The following is a 17,057-nucleotide window of genomic DNA, read 5'->3' as shown; positions in this document are numbered from 1 at the left end:
TTTTTACGACAAGTTTTAAATCTTAATGCAGGCAAGGTGAAATGAATTTAAATTATTACTTGCTGGGTCGGAGCGGAGCGTAGACGAGCGAGCAGAGCCCAGGAAACAGGGAAGCCCGTCATAGAGCAGTCGACTAGAAGTAGAAGACTGATGGCCTGAGAGAAAGCGGCCTCCCTCGGGAAAATGGCCAAATTTATCTTCTTTCTTTTTTATTTCGGGTTTCTTTTTTCAGGGGCCCAGAACGCTAAAGGGGAGAAGCAAAACGAACCTCTAATCGACCTGGACACATAAAAAATTCTCGGCGTCGAGAGAGATTCCGTAAGTAACTCAGTGAGTGCTTTCTAAGAAGGGCTTGGCTTGGAAAAAGAAAATGAAATACGAACAACCGCGCTGGTCGTAATAGATCGACTTTCATACTGCCTTATCGCTACTCTTTTCATCAGAAAAATGAAATAGAGAAGTTAATAGTTGAAATGCTTGATAGTGGAATTATACAACCTAGCACCAGTCCCTATGCCTCTCTTGTTCTCTTAGTTAAAAAGAAGGGAACCTGGCGATTTTGTGTTGATTTTAGGGAGCTTAATAAGGTCACTGTTAAGGACAAGTTTCCAATTCTTGTTATTTAGGAACTCATTGATGAGTTACAAGAAGCAAAGGTTTTCACTAAGCTTGATCTCAGGTCTGGATATCACCCGATAAGAATGAAGGAAGTGGATATTCCTAAAACTGCATTCAAGACTCATTCTGGTCACTATGAGTTCTTGGTAATGCCACTTGGATTGACAAATGCTCCTGCTACATTTCAATCCTTGATGAACACAGTTTTTCAACCCTATCTTAAAAAGTTTGTGCTAGTGTTTTTTGATGATATTCTCATTTACTCATTTGAAACATTTGGAATTAGTTTTTCAAATCCTTTCCAATCACCAGTTGTATGCTAAAGGTTCTAAATGTGATGTTGATGTATCCTCTGTCACTTATTTGGGCCATGTAATATCATCTGAGGGTGTTGCTACAAATCCTAATAAGATTGCAGCCATGATAGAATGGCATGTTCCTACTACTCTAAAAGGATTGGGGGGTTTCCTTGGACTGACACGATTTACAGAAGGTTCATTAAGGGGTATGGCCTTCTTAGTAAACCCTTGACTGAGTTATTGAAGACGGATAGGTTTGCTTGGAATGATGAGGCTTAAGCTGCATTTTTACAGCTCAAACAGGTCATGACACAAGCACCAATTTTAGTTATGCCTGATTTTTCTCAGCCTTTCATATTGGAGTGTGATGCCAGTGGAATGGGTATTGGTGCGGTGTTAATGCAAGGGGGCAGACCTATTTGTTTTTTGTCTAAAAGTCCCAGCCCTAGGAATCAGTCTTTGTCAGCATATGAGAGGGAGCTGTTGGCCATTTTACATGCTTGCACAGTTTGGAGGCATTGGCCCTGTTTGGGAATTAGTTGTTAGCTGTTAGCTGTTAGCTGTTAGCTGATTACATTAGCTAATTTGACTAGCTGTTTGTGTAGACCTGTTTGGTAAAAATTAGCTGATTGATAATAGTGGTTTGTGCAAAAAGACGAATAAGGGCATTAATTTTGGTGCAGGAAAAGAGGGAGTCTATCTATTAGGGTTAAAGAAGTCCATTAATTTTAATATTCCAAAACGCTAATTGAAAAAACTCATTTTAAGAGCTTTTTCTAAATTAGCGTTTTCATCCTAAAACTCTCTTCCAAACCTCTCTCCACCAAACACTCCAATCAGCGATTTCAGTGGTCAAACCTCTAAAATTGGTCAAAACCGCTCTTTTTATCCCAAAACGCTCTTTACCAAACAGGGCCATTATTTGGAAGGTAATTCTTTCATCATCAAAACTGATCATGAAAGTATCAAGCACCTGTTGGAACAAAAGCTTCATACATACTTGCAACATAAAGGTATTTCTAAGCTTCTTGGGTTGGAATATACTATTCAATATAAAAAAAAGGGTGGAAAATAGAGTTGCTGATGCCTTATCAATGCAGATGGAGGATTTTGTAGAGCTTCGTGCTATGTCAATAGTTATTCCAACTTGGTTAGAAGAGGTCATTCATTCTTATGCGGGAGATTCAGTTGCATCTGCTCTAATCCAACAGTTGTCCATTCAACCTGCTAGTGACCCAAGATATACTTTGCAACAAGGCATTTTACGTTTCAAACAAAGAATCTACATTGGTTTTAGTACAGATTTACGCAATAGACTTGTGGCTATGTGTCACAGTTCTTCAATTGTTGGGCATTCTAGAGTTAAGGGTTCTTTCACTCGATTACAGCAGCATTTTTATTGGCCAAAAATGAAGGTGGATGTCACTGTTTTTGTAGCTTCTTGTGACACATGTCTAAGGTGTAAACCAAACCATTCTGCATATCCAAGACTTCTGCAACCTCTCATGATTCCTTAAGGGGCTTGGCAGATATTTCCATGGACTTTGTGGAGAAACTACCCAAATCTGGAGGGTTTGACACTATCTTGGTGGTGATAGATAGATTTACAAAATCTGGCATTTCATTCCACTTTTGCACCCTTTTAATGCAGCTCAGGTTGCCAAGGCATTTTTGGATTGTGTTTTCAAGTTACATGGCATGCCTAAGTCCATAGTATCAGCGGGGATAAGGTCTTTACAGGTGCATTTTGGAAAGAACTTATGAAGTTGTTGGGCATTCAACTTAAGTTCAGTAGTGTTTACCATCCTCAAACAGATGGTCAAACTGAAAGGCTGAATCAATGTCTGAAACATTATCTGAGGAGTATGTGTTTTATTTCTCCTAAGAAATGGCATAGTTGGTTGAGTTTAGCTGAGTATTGGTATAACTCCAGTTACCATAGTTCCATTAAGATGAGTCCTCATCAAGCCTTATATCGAAGTGTGCCCCAACTTCCTGTGGTCCCTAATACAAACTCACCTGTTGATGTTGTTGAAGATTTCCTTGAAGCCCGAGAATCTATGAGCTCTTTTCTTAAGGACTGTTTAACCTCTTCTCAGAATCGCATGAAACAGGTTGCTGACAGGAAGCGTTCTGATCGAGAGTTCAATGTTGGTGACATGGTTTTCCTCAAGTTGCAGCCTTATCGCCAGACTACTGTTGCTCTTCGCACTTGCCTTAAGCTATCAGCTAAGTATTATGGGCCTTTCTTAGTTCTGGAGCGCACTGGCTCTGTTGCTTATAGGTTGCAATTACCTCCTACAAACAAAATTCATCTTGTCTTCCATATGTCTCTTTTGAAGAAACGTTTGGATCCTACGATCCCTACTTTTACTACTCTTCCTCCTATCACTGATGCAGAGTGGGATATCCAGCCTGCTAAAGTTCTTAATACTCGCACGTAGAGGTGGCAAAATGACACACGACCCGATTACACGACACGAACACGACACGGATTTTTAGTGTTAGTGTTCAGCTTAATAGGTAATGGGTCATTTTTGGGTTGACACGAAACTGACACGTAAATTTTTAGGTTGGGTCAGTGTTGATATGTGAACCCGAAAACGACACGAAATGACACGAATATTGAAAATTATTGTTATATTCTCTCGTGTTTTTTATGTCACTTTATTAATAAAGATAATAAAATTATAATTATTAATTGCAAATATTGATTTGAATTTTCTAAATTGTTATAAACACATTACATGACCCTATAACATGATGTTACCGAACTTTTCGATAATTAGTGTTAACATACTAATCTAAAAATGATATAAAATGTTTAAAAACAGTAACATATCTTCTTATATTTTTAAGAGTTATTATTAATATATATGCATAACAAAATTACATGAAACCCGAAAACACGACACAAAATCAACACTAACCCGAACAGGTTAACACGACTTTGACACGAAAGTTTTTGGGTTGGGTTTGGGTTTACTCTTTTCGACACGAACCCGAAATGACACGACACGAACACGACTCGAACACGATAATTGCCAAGTCTCGCACGGCCATGGTGGGTACTTCTTCAGTTCCACAGTTGTTAATTCTGTGGTCTGGTTTTTCAGTAGTGGATGCCACTTGGGAGGATGGATCTACTATCGGTTCTCAGTTTCCTAAGTTTTATCATTCTTGGGGACAAGAATGCTCTAAAGGGGAGGTATTGTTACATACCAAATGATAAATAAGGTGGGAAAGTAGCTATTCTGGTATAGGCTAGTTTCTTAGTTGTTAAGTATTGGTCAATTCCTTAGTTGTTAAGTAATACCAACTTTAGTCAATTTCTTAGTTGTTAAGTATTAGTTAGTTTCTTAGTTGTTAAGTAACCTGAGCAATTATGCTGCTATATAAAGGTTATTTTTCTATATTAGCAGTTTATCAAAAGAATTAATACAAACTTCTATTCTCTCAATTTTCTTCTTCATCCTAAATTCTATTCTCAAAACCCCAGGTTGTAACATCCAATTGCTTCTTTAAGTGGGTAGTGTAAATACTGGAATAATAATTTAGTGAGTATATTGATTGTGTTAATTATGGTTTACAGTAAATAAGTATTTATACAAATGGGAAGTATAACCCTATATTAATTCTGAAAAAAAGTAATCTTTAGTTAGAAGATAAGTCTACAAGATAAAGATGAAGAGTAATATTTAGAGTATAATACTAGGACTATATATGTACTAACACCCCCTCTCAAGCCGACATCGGAGGCTTCAAATTGAGACGATCACGAAGGAGAAGAAAACGACTGCTTGATAGAGGCTTGATTTTTTTTCCTCAAATGTATAAATATCATTCAATTGTTTCTTTCCCATATGGTGGAGCCCCTCTGAGCATGGTCTTTTGGCTTTGCCACTGTCTGCCCATAATGCCCACACCTGAGAACTAAATTGATGTCCATTTGCACTTTGGAACCAGATCCCAGGCAAAGACTCCCATCTAGAGGAGGTAAAAGTACACACGATCCGATTACATGACACAAAATCGACACATAATTTTAGTGTTTGAATTTAGGTAATGTGTCATTTTTACACGAAACTGACACGCGAATTGTTAGATTGAGTTAGCGTTGACATGCTAACCCGAAAATGACACGAATATTTAAAATTATTATTTCGCTCGTGTTTTTATATGTCAATTTATTAATAAAGACAATAAAATTATAATTATTACTTTCAAATGTGATTCGAACCTCCTAAATTGTTATAACCACATTACATGATCCCCTAACATGATATTAGCAAACTTTTCGATGGTTAGTGTTAACATATCAATCTAAAAATAACATAAAGTATTTAAAAACAATACCATATATTCTTAAATTTTTAAAAGTTATCATTAATATATATGCATAACAAAATTACATGTAACCCAAAATCATGATACGCAATCGACACTAACCCGAACAATTTAACATGATTGTGACATGAAAGTTTTTGGGTTGAGTTGGGTTTACTCTTTTTAACATGAACCCGAAAAACACGACACAAACACGATTCGATCACGATAATTACTAGGTCTACTCCCATCATTGTTAATTTACTTGCCAAATAGCAAAGCAACAACTCCCCTAAGCTCCTTCATAAGAGAACAGTTAACAAATAAATGGTCAAGAGATTCATCATAAATGCATCCTTTAGATTCATTTATACCTAAAAAATAAACACATATATTTCCATACTCACCTTACTTTACTCAATTAACCGTTAAAACAAACAAAAAGAATATACTTCCTCGCCTAATTATATTAAAGGACACATTCTACCTTTTTGGACAGATGGCTCTAAACGTGGACTCTAATTTAATAGTAAATTAGTGTCATAAAAAGGAAATTTTATTACTTTTGCGATTGATGTACTTTCCATTTAGTGTATTTGACGCGTAAATTTTTGTTGGCGTCGTTGTCAGTGATCATATTTGTGGACAGACTACTAGGTTATCTGTTTTTAAGAGTTTAGTATGTTAGTGTGCAGATTTACTGTTTGTTCTTATTTCCTAGTTTATGCGTAGTGGTGGACAGACTACACAGGTAGTTGAGGATATTGAGGAAGAACGACAACTACAAATTCTAAATATGACTGTCGGTGATAGACCTTTGATGGAGGCAACTGCAATACCAACTGGTACCAGATATTCTTCATGTATTATTATCCGAGACGAGGATAATAATGTCTTTTCAATATTAGATACTAGAATAAGGTGTTTCAGATGGTGGAAGAAAATAGGGAAATTCTATATTACATACAGGTTCACGTGTCGGTAGATTAGTGTGTTAAGAAACTTAATTTGTAATATTTGTGAAGAAGAGATTTTATACAGGGGACCGAGTTCTCCAAGGACCTAAACAAATACCTACCTATAAGGTAAAACAATCTTATTCTTGTACACTTTAGTAATAAGAGCACACTTTTGTTTGTGTAATTATGAATCAATGTAATTTTGTTTTGGGTTTGAAGTTCTTATATGGTCTGTTCTATAACTGAATCACTATATGAGTCTTGTCGGACAACATGATTAAGGATCTCAAATGAATTTTTCTTATATTTTTTAATCAAATAATGAGCTTTAATAATTGTTGTGTTCGTAGTTTTATCTTTTGAAAAATAATAATAAAAAAACATTTGAGAGTCAAATTCTCTTTTTATTAGTTGGTTTTCTTAGGCAATTAAAATGTTTTTTTTTGTCAAAACAATAACGAATTCTATGGTGAAATGAAAGGACGTGAAAATGTTGCTAACTTCAACACGAAAAAATATATTCTTTGGTTGTGAAACTCGGTGCTACAAAATGGAAATCAATGTGTGAAATGGAGAAGGATGTTATGTCAAGAATGCGTCAAATGCTGAAAATGATATAGAACGAGCTAATAGTGGACTCCACTATGAACTCATTCTCTATCAGTTTTAGTATTTGAGGCTTTCTTGACATACACAATCCTTCTCCATTTCATAGGACCAACTTTCACAAGGTTGTCAATCCAAAGAACAAATTTCTCATCCGGATGGTGTTTCAAGAAATTAAAATCTATTTTGAAACCCTCCAGAAATAATTCAAATGGAAAGCGAGTTTCGGGTTCCTTCCAGATAGAAGTCTTCAGTTTTTGTGCATTACGCGTTTGGAGGGGTAGCAACATTTCCGCATCCTTTCAGTTCACCAGAGATTTAGTTATTTGTTTTCACAAAAAAAAAAACATTTGATAATTGCATAAGAAAAACGACTAATAACAAGAGAAATTGACTCTACAGTGTTTTTTTTCCCAAAAGACAAAGCTACGAACACATACAACAATTGTTAAAGTTCATTATTTGATTAAAGCAAATATAAGAAAAATTCATTTTAAGATCCTTGATCATGCTATCCAACATGACTTTTACAGTGATCCAATTACAGAACATGCCATAAAAGAACTTCAAAGCCCAAAACAAAAGTATTCAATTGTAACTAAATTGTGCAATAATAAGATTTTTTTACCATGTAGGAAGGTATTCGTTTAGGTCCTTAATTTCTCAAACGTCATAACTTCAACGAATAATTTGACATCATAAACTAACGTAAACCTAAAATGAAGAGTAAGTAGAAACAATCAACTTTGTTAACAAACCTTAAACGTGTGATCAATTCATCGTTAAAAACAATTTCTGCTAACAATACAACTCTAGTTTTTCAAATCATCTATAACCATATATCCGACCAATGTACTCTCTGAATAATGACCACTTCACCGCTCTAACTTTCTTTCATATAAAGTTAATTAGATTTAAGCAGTAAAAGGGAGGCTAAAAAATATAAAAAGCATTGAGATCAAGTCAAAATTTAAGGAGGAGATTGCAAAAAATACCTTGATTCTGAAATTGGTTGTTTGTTTTCTTCCGAAAACAAGAATTAAAATCTAGCAATTGTTTAGAGATATTATAAATTAGCTGTTTGTATTCACCATGTATTGTCCACCTTCAGTTCTATAATGTAGAGAATCAAGTTAGTACAAATCATCTCAATCCAAATTCAAATAGAGCTTTTTGGAGTAAAATTAGAGGTTTGAGTCACATTAGAGGTTTTGACTAGTCAAACCTCTAATAGTGGTGTTTGGTGAAGAAAGGTTTGAAAGAGCTTATTGAATCCAAAAAGCTAATTTTGAAAAAGCTCATTTTAGGAGTTTTTTCAATTAGCGTATTGCTCCATCTCTTTTTATCGACATTTTTACCCCCTAATTTATACCCTTCAATCCTAAATAAATATTTTACCATGTCTTTATTTGCCATTTTACACAAACAGATATCAGTAACCACTAACAGCTAATTGCCAAACAGGGCCATTGATTCATATCTAAGTGGATGATGATGTTTGCTTTTTGAAATACTTAAACTACATAACTAAAGTTGCCAAAGAAGTTGATTCCGAGTTTCAAATGCCTAGTATGGTTGAAATTAACTGAAGGATTTGATCTACACCAAAGATTATCCTCTCATGACACTCTAGAATTAACATAGTTGCTTAAAATTACTACAATTTAAATCGAATGGGACCCCTCCCCGGACCCTCACTCAGCGGGGACGAGTAGGGCGGCCCCGAGTAGTGCGACTGGGCCGCCCTCTTTTTTTTTTTTTTTAATAAGGTAATTAAAGTCAACAATCATGGAATTTTCCAATAACATGAATATCAATTAGTTTGACAATGAAGAACTCCAATAGGAATAGTGAATGCAGGACACAGAAAGAAACTCATTTTCCATACCAAAAACTTCATAAAAAGAATGAGGTCTGTCCAAAATAACATACCTGTAGCATGTCTTCTGCAGCCTTAAAGAAGAATGCAAATTCCTCTGTCAAATGGGTAAAAGAAATTATCAAATTAATTAAATACCTAAACTAATGAAATGTAAACCGATTAAATTGTTTTTTTTTAATAAAGGTCGGAATATGATCTAGAATAGGAGCCGGACATTCCAGCTAGGCTGTCACGGGACCAACTCGTTGACACTGTGTGGCACTTACTTTTCCCTCTGGATGTAAGCCAACCAAGGATTAGAACTCACAATATCTACAATATGCACATATATGGGTTAGGAATAGGCTCTGAAGCACGGACACGCCATAGACCCAACGTATCGCGTGTCGGATACGTATCCGATACGGAAACGGCCGGAAACGCCTGGGACACGGTGTCGGGGCCGTTTCCGTAATATCGGAAAGTTGGACACGCGTATCAGTGAAGGATACGCGTGTCCCAGAAAAAAAAAAACAAGCTATTCTTCAAATGTGAAAAAACAGCCGTTCAACTTCAATCATCGATCGTCCTTATTCCAAATAGATTTGGAGAGCCAGAAATTCCAAAGGACAGGGGGAATTAATGATGTAGGTGTTCTTGAGTTCGCTGAACTCACTTTAGATGAACCGGAGCTAGAATCCCTACTTGTTGCTGAAGATAGAAATGAAAACATTGAAGAAATAGGTTTTTAGTGTTAAGGAGGAAAGCTTTTATTATGTTTAGTTAAGAGTTTTATAATTTCGTTTATATGTATTTATTTAGTTATATTACAAAAAATCATATATAAAAATATATTTTTAATATTTATAAATGTGCCCCAATATTTTTAATATTTACACGTGTCCCCCACGTATCCGTGTCCTGTGTTTTATAGAAATGACGTTTCCCGTATCCGTGTCCGTGTCGGATACCGTATCCGTATCCGTATCCGTGTCCGGGCAACATAGGGAATAGGCCATAATCGGACTAAATATAGACAACCATTCACATTTATAGCAAAGAAATAATCACACATAGAGAGAAGCAACACATAAATGGCCACCATATGTGAATAATGTACTGATGATTTTATTAATATAAGGATACCAATTATACACACAAAATGCTAGGGGGACCACTACTAAAGATGGGAAAAACCTAGGCCAAAGTCTCGAGTGAGTAATCACTCCCCCTATAGTATTTCTTACGCCAACTCGAGGCTCAAGGGCAGTAGACATTACAATGTCTCATTCTTCACTGCCCCTGATTGCCTAGACACTCTCCCCCACTTTACAACCTCCACACGTAAATGCCTTTGGGCTTGCAGTATATACAATACATGTTCATCTCACCATGTGTTTTTAATTCAACAAATTAATGAGGTTGTCGGAACTCGAACCTTCAACCACTTGAACCAGGAGGCTTGACATGTCAAGAAACCACTTTAACTAAAAATTTAAGCTAATAGTTAATGTTCAAAAATAGTTTTAGTATAATATCTGACAATATTCAATAGGCAGAAGTTGTCCAACATGGAGGATCTATCCATGAATTTCAAATCCTCAAAGGTAAGTCAATACAAGGCTAAAATTCTATTGCTTTGTTTTACAAAGAAAATAATTTGGCATACTGCGTAGGAATCCATTAACTACACCAACGGAGCAGGAGGAAACATCGACGATATGCTGAAATTGCATGAGAAACACATCAAGAAAGTTGTTCGTAAAACAAAGGCGAACAAAACATTAAATGCAAATGGAAAAATTGATTCACAATTATATATTGTGGAGCTAGGAATTGATATATGAGGGGCTAATTTAGCATTGCGGACAGTGTAGGAGTTATATTTATGGATTTGGAGAAAAAAAATTTGAAATCCAACCCGTTAGGAATAATGCTAAAAAAAGTAAAAATACTCTGCCTAAAAGAAATAGATATATTTAATGTTTTAAAAATTTAATACTAATATTTTTGAAATTATAGAACTTTTATCTTTTTATTTTTAATTATAAACTTCTTATAAATTTTATAAAGTAAAATTTATGTTAAAAAATTAAAAATGCTTAATATATTTAATATTCTATAAATTCAACGCTGATATTTTTAATTATGAATTTCTTATAATTTTCATAAACTAAAATTTAATAAAAAGGATATGGAAAGTAATTAATAATAACAACGTAGTTATTTATAAAAGTGTTTAACCTCTTGTATTAAAAGATAGCTTTTAACCAACTAAGCCATCTTAAAATATTTAATACCAATAAAAACGTCAACATAAACTAAAATTTAAAGAAACTTATTAAGTGCCGAAACAATGCTATTCAAAGATGTAGCAAATGGTCGAGTGGCCGGAACTCCCAAGCCCTGGACTGGATCTACCTCTTTGTATACTTCATGCTTATTCTTTTGGTTTCTAGATATCAAGCATCTAACGTTTGCATCATCAAAACAAAATGAGCTTCAAAGTATTGGCTCACTGGTCAATTGGACCCAATTATGTTTTGAAAAATCAACCAAATTTTATATTGATTTGTCATACAAAAACTTAATTTTGAAAAACATTAACCACATTTGCAGTTTTTTTATGAGATATAAATGAGGTGTGATAGGGATAAAATCACAGTATATGTTTGTGATTTTTAGCTTAGATGATAAGATTTAGAAACAGTTTGATAAATTATTTTTCAAATTGAACCAATTTATCAGTAAAATTACTCCTGACCCAAAACGCTAGATCATTTGTTAGTATAAAGATATGAAATAAGCTCCTACAATTTTAATAATCCCAAAATTAAGAAGTTAATTAAAACCAAAGAGATTTAGGGCAGTTTCCATGAATTGAAACATGATAAGAAAACATGAAAAACCTTGAGAATGCCCGATAAAATCAACTATAGGCCGGGTGAAATAGAGTTGTCATGTTTGACAATTTCAATGAGAACCCATTGGATCGGCCGGAAAAGCTGAAAAAAATAAATGCAGGAAGATTCAAATGGAGAAATCGAATTAAAGAAGATGTATTAGAACCTTTCATGTGATCGCAAAGCAACGATCAAATGAGGAAGGAAATAACTTGAAATTGCTTTCTTTCTCTGTTTGCCCGCAACGGAACAAGAACGGCACCTCTATTCTCCGCTCTGTTCTCTCTAAAGGCATTGAGGACCACAAACCCTAATCTTGCTCTTATATAGAGTCAGGTCACCTCAGGTCTCCCATCTACATTCTCTATTTTACCCTTTTATTTTGTCAATAATATCGTCTACTTTCTTTCTAGGAGGATAATTACAAGTTTGTTTAGATCGGTACTTGTGCGTTTTTTTTCTGTTACTAACCCGAACAAGTTAACACTATTGTGACACGAAAGTTTTTGAGTTGAGTTTTAAGTTTAAATATATTCTTTTTAAAACAAATCTGAAAATGACACAATGCGAACACGATAATTGACGGATCTAGTCATATGTTGAACTTGAGCAACATCTGCTGAACTTTGGAAATCATCGGTAGTGGAACTTGTTCAATATTTTCAGGAACTTGATGATCCTCAATTGTTTTCCTGCGATCAGCAAAAGACCTTCTCCTCCTACGATAATCAATGCTTGGCATTTGAACGTGGGGAGAGCCGGTCTAAGCGATCGCCTAGGTTTTCAATTTCAAAGGGTTTGCAATTCAAAATATATTTTAATTAGGACCTCCAATTTAAGAGGTTTTCTAATCCTAAATATATTTCAATTATAATAATTATTTAGATCAACATTACGTACATAAATAACTATCAATAATAAGAGAATACTTGTGTTTGTGTAATTATAAATCAATGTAATTTTGCTTTGGGTTTTGAAGTTCTTATATGGTCTGTTCTGTAATTGAATAACTGTTGAGTCCTGTCGGACAACATGATTAAGGATCTCAAATGAATTTTTTATATATTTTCTTTAATAAAATAACGAGCTTTAATAATTGTTGTATGTGTTCGTAGTTTTATCTTTTGAAAAATAATAAAACATTTGAGAGTCAATTTCTCCTTTTATTAGTTGGTTTTCTTAGGCAATTAACATATATTTTTTTTTGTCAAAACAATAATGAATTCTGTGGTGAAATGAAAGGACATGAAAATGTTGCTAACTTCAACTCGCAAGGAACCCGAAGCTCGCTTTCCATTTGAATTCTTTATGGAGGATTTCAAGCAAGATTTGAATTTCCCAAAACACCATCCGGATGACAAATCTATTCTTTGGATTGTGAAACCCGATGCTGCAAAATGGAAATCAATGTGTAATGGAGAATGATGTATATGTCAAGAATGCCTCAAATGATGAAATTGATATAGAACAAGCTAATAGTGGACTCCACTATGAACTCGTTCTCTATCAGCTTCAGTATTTGAGGCTTTCTTGACATACACATCCTTCTCGAATTCACAAATCCTTCTCCATTTCGTAGGACCAACTTTCACAAGGTTGTCAATCCAAAGAACAAATTTCTCATCCGGATGGTGTTTCAAGAAATTCAAATCTATTTTGAAATCCTCCATAAATAATTCAAATGGAAAGCGAGTTTCGGGTTCCTTCCAGGTAGAAGTCTTCAGTTTTTGTGCATTACGCGTTTTGGAGGGGGTAGCAACATTTCCGCATCCTTTCAGTTCACCAGAGATTTAGTTATTGTTTTCACAAAAAAAAAAAAAACATTTGTTAATTGCATAAGAAAAACCACTAATAACAAGAGAAATTGACTCTCGAGTGTATTTTTTTTTCCAAAAGACAAAGCTACGAACACATACAACAATTGTTAAAGTTCATTATTTGATTAAAGCAAATATAAGAAAAATTCATTTAAGATCCTTGATCATGCTATCCAACAAGACTTTTACAGTGATTCAATTAAAGAAGAACATGCCATACAAGAACTTCAAAGCCCAAAACAAAATTACACAAACAAAAGTATTCAATTGTAACTAAATTGTGCAATAATAAGATTTTTTTTACCATGTAGGAAGATATTCGTTTAGGGCCTTAATTTCTCAAACGTCATAACTTCAACGAATAATTTGACATCATAAACTAACGTAAACCTAAAATGAAGAGTAAGTAGAAACAATCAACTTTGTTAACAAACCTTAAACGTGTGATCAATTCGTCATTAAAAAAAATTTCTACTAACAATACAACTCTAGTTTTTCAAATCATCTATAACCATATATCCGACCAATGTACTCTCACCGCTCTAACTTTCTTTCATATAAGGTTAATTAGATTTAAGCAATAAAAGGGAGGCTACAAAATATAAAAAGCATTGAGATCAAGTCAAAATTTAAGTAGAAGGAGATTGCAAAAAATACCTTGATTCTGAAATTGTTTGTTTTCTTCCGAAAACAAGAATTAAAATCTAGCAATTGTTTAGAGATTTTATAAATTAGCTGTTTGTATTCACCATGTATTGTCCACCTTCTGTTCTATAACGTAGAGAATCAAGTTAGTATTGTTGTAAGAAAATTTAGTACAAATCATCTCAATTCCAAATTCAAATAGACAGGATACATTGATTCATATCTAAGTGGATGATGATGTTTGCTTTTTGAAATATTTAAACTACATAACTAAAGTTGCCAAAGAAGTTGATTCTGAGTTTCAAATGCCTAGTATGGTTGAAATTAACTTAAGGATTTGATCTACACCAAAGATTATCCTCTCATGACACTCTAGAATTAACATAGTTGTTTAAAATTACTACAATTTAAATCGAATAATAAGGTAATTAAAGTCAACAATCATGGAATTTTGCAATAACATGCATATCAATTAGTTTGACAATGAAGAACTCCAATAGGAATAGTGAATGCAGGACACAGAAAGAAACTCATTTTCCATACCAAAAACTTCATAAAAAGAATGAGGTCTGTCTAAAATAACATACATGTAGCATGTCTTCTGCAGCCTTAAAGAAGAATGCAAATTCCTCTGTCAAATGGGTAAAAGAAATTATCAAATTAATTAAATACCTAAACTAATGAAATGTAAACCAATTAAATTGTTTTTTTAATAAAGGTCGGAATATGATCTAGAATAGGAGCCGGACATTCCAGCTAGGATGTCCGGCTCCTGTATTAAAAGATAGATTTTAACCAACTTAGCCATCTTAAAATATTTAATACACTATAAAAACGCCAACATAAACTAAAATTTAAAGAAACTTATTAAGTACCGAAACAATGCTATTCAAAGATGTAGCAAATGGTCGAGTGGCCAGAACTCCCAAGCCGTGGACTGGATCTACCTCTTTGTATACTTCATGCTTATTCTTTTGGTTTCTAGATATCAAGCATCTGCCGTTTCCATCATCAAAACAAAATGAGCTTCAAAGTATTGGCTCACTGGTCAATTGGACCCAATTATGTTTTGAAAAATCAACCAAATTTTATATTGATTTGTCATACAAAAACTTGATTTTGAAAAGCATTAACCACATTTGCAGTTTTTTTATGAGATATAAATGAGGTGTGATAGGGATAAAATCACAGTATATGTTTGTGATTTTTATCTTAGATGACAAGATTTAGAACCAGTTTGATAAATTATTTTTCAAATTGAACCAATTTATCAGTAAAATTACTCCTGACCCAAAACGCTAGATCATTTGTTAGTATAAAGATATGAAATAAGCTCCTACAATTTTAATAATCCCAAAATTAAGAAGTTAATTAAAATCAGAGAGATTTAGGGCAGTTTCCATGAATTGAAACATGATAAGAAAACATGAAAAACCTTGAGAATGCCCGATAAAATCAACTATAGGCCGGGTGAAATAGAGTTGTCATGTTTGACAATTTCAATGAGAACCCATTGGATCGGCCGGACAAGCTGAAAGAAATAAATGCAGGAAGATTCAAATGGAGAAATCGAATTAAAGAAGATGTATTAGAACCTTTCATGCGATCGCAAAGCAACGATCAAATGAGGAAGGAAATAACTTGAAATTGCTTTCTTTCTCTATTTGCCTGCAACGGAACAAGAACGGCACCTCTATTCTCCGCTCTGTTCTCTCTGAAGGCATTGTGGACCACAAACCCTAATCTTGCTCTTATATAGAGTCAGGTCAGCTAACAGCTAATTGCCAAACAGGGCCATTGATTCATATCTAAGTGGATGATGATGTTTGCTTTTTGAAATACTTAAACTACATAACTAAAGTTGCCAAAGAAGTTGATTCCAAGTTTCAAATGCCTAGTATGGTTGAAATTAACTGAAGGATTTGATCTACACCAAAGATTATCCTCTCATGACACTCTAGAATTAACATAGTTGTTTAAAATTACTACAATTTAAATCGAATAATAAGGTAATTAAAGTCAACAATCATAGAATTTTGCAATAACATGCATATCAATTAGTTTGACAATGAAGAACTCCAATATCAGTAGGAATACACAGAAACTCGTAAAAAGAATGAGGTCTGTCCAAAATAACATACATGTAGCCTTAAAGAAGAATGCAGAATTCCTCTGTCAAATTCGTAAAAGAATTATCAAATTAATTAAATACCTAAACTGATAAAATGTAAACCAATTAAATTCTTGAACTAGAACAGAATTTCCCAAAATCTCTCCCTTCTCATTATCGAACCAACCATAGCAGAACACCCAACCATTACACATATATATTGAACAAAAGGCAATAACTAAATTATAATGCTCTGTATACTTATCGTGCGGTTGTAGAAGGGTCTTGCTCTTCTATGCCCCTTTTTCACTATAATGATTAACCCAACTTACCAAGTCAACAATCAGAAAGAGGTGAAAGAGAACAACTGAAAATGATTAAAGTACAATCCAACTAATCAAAAGTAGAAATAGAAAATTAAAAGAACAAAAATTAAAATTGCAAACCTAAAAAGAGGCGGATTGCGATCGGAATCTAGGTTTCGCTAAGGTGTGAAGAAAGAGGCGGATTTGAATCTAAGTTTTGGAGAGAATGAATGAAATCGCAAAGATAGAGATTGTTTCGTTGAATAGTTTACCTAGCTCCTGAGACCGATTGCGATCAAGAGAGAGCAAATTTTCTACAGAAGAAGAAAATACCATCTAGGTTTTGGAGAATAAATGAAATTCTCAATCAATTTTGCAGCTAATAAAAAAATGAGTGAAGCAAAAAGACGATGATCTAACTTCTCGACAGATTTTATAGGTGATATTTGGGGGGTTTTGACTAGGGTTTTGACTAAAATAGGAAATTAAATTTATATTAATTAAAATATTAAAAATATTTTCCTTTAATCTTTTAAAAGGAAATAAGTAATTAGTTTATTAAAAATATTATACAGAAATCTACTATGGCGAAAGAAAAGGAGAAAAGC

General features: G+C 33.9%; 1 long non-coding RNA gene across 11 annotated transcripts; it reads right to left on the bottom strand.

Moving 5' to 3' along the window:
* Window positions 1-4,450: 4,450 nt before the first annotated feature.
* LOC136211097 (uncharacterized) lies at window positions 4,451-16,838 on the bottom strand. Of its 11 annotated transcripts, none has more exons than XR_010678348.1 (4): window positions 14,910-16,838; window positions 14,622-14,665; window positions 7,804-14,160; window positions 4,451-5,543 (listed from the first exon to the last, which is right to left on the bottom strand). It is a non-coding gene; the product is annotated as an uncharacterized lncRNA (long non-coding RNA). The 11 variants fall into 11 exon arrangements; XR_010678345.1 differs by having other exon boundaries at window positions 4,451-7,921; window positions 8,741-14,160; XR_010678342.1 differs by having other exon boundaries at window positions 4,451-10,393; window positions 14,047-14,160.
* Window positions 16,839-17,057: the final 219 nt, after the last annotated feature.

This window comes from Euphorbia lathyris, chromosome 1 (assembly GCF_963576675.1).
Source record: "Euphorbia lathyris chromosome 1, ddEupLath1.1, whole genome shotgun sequence".
Taxonomy (NCBI): Eukaryota; Viridiplantae; Streptophyta; class Magnoliopsida; order Malpighiales; family Euphorbiaceae; genus Euphorbia; species Euphorbia lathyris.
This window is presented reverse-complemented; position numbering and strand designations above follow the sequence as displayed.